Raw genomic sequence first — 4,948 nt, 5'->3', positions numbered from 1 at the left:
CTGATAATCTTCCTCCATGCCCAAGCAGTACTCTTATACTCTTCCCTGGTAATACAGCCAAGGCAAGGATTTTTTAGGGTGATCTCTCTTATTGGACCAGCTCTGTAGTTGGGATACAGTTAGACAAGCTTTTGAATGCAAGACATTCTTGGTCAGGTCTCTGATCACCATGCTGTGCCTGGCTGCCTGTGATCAGAGATCTGGTGAAGAACGTCTTGCATTGAAAAAGCTTTTCAACTGGTTGGTCCAATAAAATTAATCCCCCTAAGAAATCCTTACCTCTTGCATAATTTATGGACCATTGTGGCTACAGCATTGCTATTCCACCTAATAAAATGGCCAAGTTCCCATTTCTTGTGAAAGTTTTTTTTTTTCCAGCTAATTCAAGAGTTCACTGTTCAGCTAGGCTAATTCCTGCTCCATTTCCCATTCTCTTTTTTCCCCATGAAACTAGCTTGCTTCTGTGCCCTTAAACTAGTACAGCCAGCTCTGCTGAACTCCCTTCCCTGTAGACGTGCCTCCCTGGGAGAGCCTGCCCATCAGTTCCCTGAGTTTTGTTGAAGTCTGCTTTTCTGAAGTCCAGTGTCTTTATTCTGCTGCCAGCCTGCTTTCTTTCCCTCCTGCCGTCCCTTAGGGCAGGGGTCAGTAACCTATGACCTGTGGGTCAGATCTGGCCCACAGATGAGGGGCATCTGCAGCATTCAGCAACAGGGATTTGGGCAGCAGTTGGCAACCTTTCTAGGCTGCTGGCCAGAGTGACTCAGTTTGGGTCAAAGGTAATTAGGTGCTAGGGCCCAGCTGAAGCTGACGCTTTCCCCCCATCATGGCAGAAGAGCCCCTACAGCTGAAATCCCATGTTGCCAAAGCGGGCTGGATCCAGTGGCTCTGCAGGCTGGCCCTCTGCACTAGATTCTTGAATCCCATCATGTCATGGTCACAGTCACCCAAGTTACCTTCCACCTTCACGTTCTCAACCAAATTCCTCTCCGTGAGCAAAAAATTGAAAAGAGTTTCCTGCCTAGTTGGTTTCTTTGCCCTCTGGCAAGGATTTTTTTTTTTTTTTTTTTTTTTGGCAATAGCTTTGATTGGACCAGCTCCATAGTTAGGAAAGATGTTAGGCAGGCTTTTGTGCATAAAGTGCCTTGTCTTGGGACTCATGAAACCTGAGGAAGGGCATTCTGTTTGAAAACTAGTCTAATATCTCTTCCAGGTAGACAGTTCATCCATTAAAAAAATATGACCCCAAAAATCCTTGCCACTTGAATATTTCCTGGACCGCTGAGACTGGAGCACTCCAGCCTGTATTCTGCTTTGTCACTGTTGAGTTAGTCACTGTTTAGATTTGTGGGAGAGAGGCCTTTGGTATTGGAACAAAGGCCAGGGTCAAAGGCAGGAATAAGTCTCGTAAACTATCTGAAGCCTCTCCCTTCTCAAGAGAGCAAAGACCCGGACTGATAGAGTTGGTTGCAGTTGCATCTTCAGGTGTCCTGTGTTGTGGTATTAAACAATAGGTCTGGTACATCGTCATTCTAAACCTTTGCTGTTGTGCTGAACTCCCTACTACCCTAATACCTGGGGACCGACCGAAATCGTGATTGTGCAATTTCTGCAGAAATTGTGAATTTGGGCATGCTCTGCGAAAAAGCACGGGCTCACTGAAAACCCCAACTTACAGGCAAGCAGAGAAGCCCTGTGGTCTTGGAGTGGGGCTGGTAGGACGCGGGGGTGCTCAAAGCAGGAGGCTTGGGGTTGGGGGCAGGACATGGATGGAGCCGGCCGCAGGGGGTGGCAGTGTCATGAAGTCCTGGCGGCTGGGCACCCTGTGCTCCAAGACTTCAGGGCTTCTCTGCTTGGTGGTACGTTTTTTATTTTTCCAGCAAGCCCGACAAAAAGTGCAAAGCTTTCACTTGGGGATGGCCTGAAACCACAGTTTCAGTACCCTGATGAAGCCCGGAGAAGCCATTAATGCATGCTGAATAATGTATGGATTAATGGCTTCCTTGGGCTTAACTGGGGTAATTAAGATGAGGTTTCAGGACATGTGGCAGTCTCTGGGGAGGGGTGGGACTGCCGGGGCTCCTAGTGCTCAATCCGCAAAAATGGTGGCTGGCCCCATGTTCTAGATGTGAAATTGGCTGGCCGCCTCCTCGAGTTCGGTAGACCCCTTCACATATCTTACATAAGCAGGAAAATTTCATGTTGACATAACACTGTTGATGATGGAGCAAGGTGTAATTTCTAACTGTGCTCAGCTTGCTAACATAGCATCAGTCAAGGCTGAAAACCATAACATTTAGAACCGTAACTAACTATATTGATACAAAATGTGCTTCAGCTTCCAAGTTTCATCTGGGCTCTTCACACCAAAGAATGTGACATGCAATTCATACTTGAGTATGCTGTAGTTTTTTAAAATTAATTAGAAGATACTGTAGATTAGCAAATAGTCGTAGGGGATTCTTTGCGACAGTTGGGGGGGGGGTGCATAAATTAACCTGGCACCTTCCCTAAGAGCCACTCTGATCTTCCCCCATCTGATCTGCTGCTCTGCTTTCTGTTTCTGTGCCCGTGCTTCCTGCCCAGTTTGCTGCTCTGCTTCCTGCTGTATCTGCCACTGCGTTGCCTGTGCCCTCCCTGATCTCGTGTGCCACCCATGTGCTGCTGGTTGGCCACCCCTGCTTTAACCAGTCATAATTCACTTTTTAGTTTATCACTGCAAACTGGCACACCGTTTAAGCTGTTCACAAAGTACAATAATAAACATTTATTATTGATTTTCTAATGCCAAATTAGGCTGTTTCTGTTTCACTTGTGTTATAATACGAATTTTGGTGCAGTCTTAATAATGTAGATGGGCTGTATGTCAGCTGTTGCCACACGTGAAAGAGATCTGGGAGTCAATTTGGACAGTTCACTAAAAACATCAGCTCGGTGCTCAACAGCTTTCAAAACAGCACACAAAAATGTTAGGGGTTATTAAGAAGGGAATTGTAAACAAAACGGACAGTATCGGTATGCTGCTTTATAAATCTATGCATCCACACCTTGAATACTGTGCCCGGTTTTGGTCCTCGCACCTCGGAAAGGATATCAAAGAACTAGAGAAAGTTCAGAGAAGGGCAACAAGAAAGATTAGGGGTATGGAGGGGTTTGCACATGAAGAGAGACTAAAGAGGCCAGGCCTGTTCAGTTTGGAAGAGAGTCACTTGAGGGGGGACATGATAAGGGTTTACAAAATACTAAATGGTGAAGAGAAAGTAAATAGGGATTTATTATTTGCTGTCCCGTACAATACAAGAACTAGGGATCATAGCATGAAGCTAGCAGGCAGTAAGTTTAAAACATGGAAGTGTGTTTGGAGTGTTGTTATTTTTGAGGGCTAGCACATCTATCAGGAACATAAGAATTGCCATTGCCACATGGAAGTGTTCACACAGTGTGTAATTAAAGTGTGGAACTTGTTGCCACCAGATGTGGTTGAAGCTGACAATTTAGCTAGATTCAGAAAGGGATTGGATGGATGTAGCTATGGACCACTGGAGTGAGAGAGACAGCCTTGGAATTAGAACTTTGTAGACCTTAAATGTTGGAGGCTGCAAGTGAGAGTGCAGCAGTGGTGGGGAAAAAACCCTGGTCTCATCCAATTTGCTCTCCCTTTCTGCATCTACTCTCTGCTGCTGTGGACACAGGGTACTGGGCAAGATGAATCTATGGTTTGACTCAGTAAATGGCAATTCTCATGTTCTTGATAGCTGTGCTAGCTCTCAAAAATAACAACACTCCAAACACAGTTCTGCTTCTGGATGGTTTCTATTTGACTTAGTGGGTTTTTTAATCTGCTGCAGTGAACATGCCATTTCATATTTCCTCTAGCCCTGTACTGGATTCTGGCTGCTGTGTTTGAGCAGTTAGGTGCATATGTCGCAGTTTCTGCTAGTAGTAGTTGGGGTCCTTAGCATAGGTCTGTGGCTAGAAATTAACTTGAGTGATTTATATTATTAAATAAATGACCCTTTTCAGCTTCAGAGAGAAACTGTTATTTCCTCTCTGATCCTCCTGCATGTTACTGAATAAGATTTTCTGCTATGTTACTATTGCTATATATCAGTAGCAAATGTGTGTGCAGTTTGAAGGATTCCAAGCGCATACACCAATATGACTGGGAACGTACCTGATAAAGCTTGTTTTGTTTTGTTTGTTAGCTTATTTCAAGCTAACACAAAGTATGTGTGTGTGCTTGGGCTTGGGGGGTGAGGGGTAGGGAGGGGAACCAAAAGACTGGATTATGTAGGCAAGATATCAAGAAGGACAGAGGCATGACCAGTAAGAGGTTGGAGCTGGAAAAAGGACGGGGTTGGCAGAAAAGAATGTCATGACTTTTGTAGAAGGTAATTGATGAGTGTTCATTTTAATGTCTTCTCATTGCTGTTGTGGCTTCTGAGCTGCTGATTTTTCTGGAATGTATAATGTAGTTGCTGTTTTCACTGTTTCTCTCTGGATTGGAAGCTCCAATGTGCCTTCAGCTTGGGAACTGAGTTAAAGCTGACAAACAAAGGCATTTGGGTGGAGAAGCAGATGCAGGCAACAGGTTCCTTCTTGTTTTGACTAGCAACAGAATTGTCAGCATGAAAATATGTGGGCAACTTCAGTACCTGTGAGGAGAAAGCAGGAGCCTTATGCTCTGTAAAGCCATTATTGAAAAGGGTAGAGGAATCACATTAGAAGGGAAAATAATGATTTGGGTTGAGGATTGCTGCTTGGTCATGAGGCTCTTATCTTTGATGCTATGAGGGATGGGTGGTTGGAGGGTCTTGGCATCAGGTAGCTTGAGCAATGAATCTATAACTTGCCACGGAAGTTTATTTCATTGCTGAACTCGGATGCTATTTCTGTTTTCCCATTGCTTAACATAGGCTCTCTCTGTTGCCATTCAAGCTCATTCATTCCT

General features: G+C 44.8%; 1 protein-coding gene across 4 annotated transcripts in view; it reads left to right on the top strand.

Annotated features, from left to right (window-relative positions):
* The window catches only part of ITGB1BP2 (integrin subunit beta 1 binding protein 2), a 29,811-nt gene that overhangs the window by 20,701 nt on the left and 4,162 nt on the right, over positions 1 to 4,948 (top strand). The gene's annotated exons all lie outside the window — the stretch shown is intronic.

The sequence above is a fragment of the Alligator sinensis genome, unplaced genomic scaffold, assembly GCF_000455745.1.
Source record: "Alligator sinensis unplaced genomic scaffold, ASM45574v1 scaffold1059_1, whole genome shotgun sequence".
Classification (NCBI taxonomy): Eukaryota; Metazoa; Chordata; order Crocodylia; family Alligatoridae; genus Alligator; species Alligator sinensis.
This window is presented reverse-complemented; position numbering and strand designations above follow the sequence as displayed.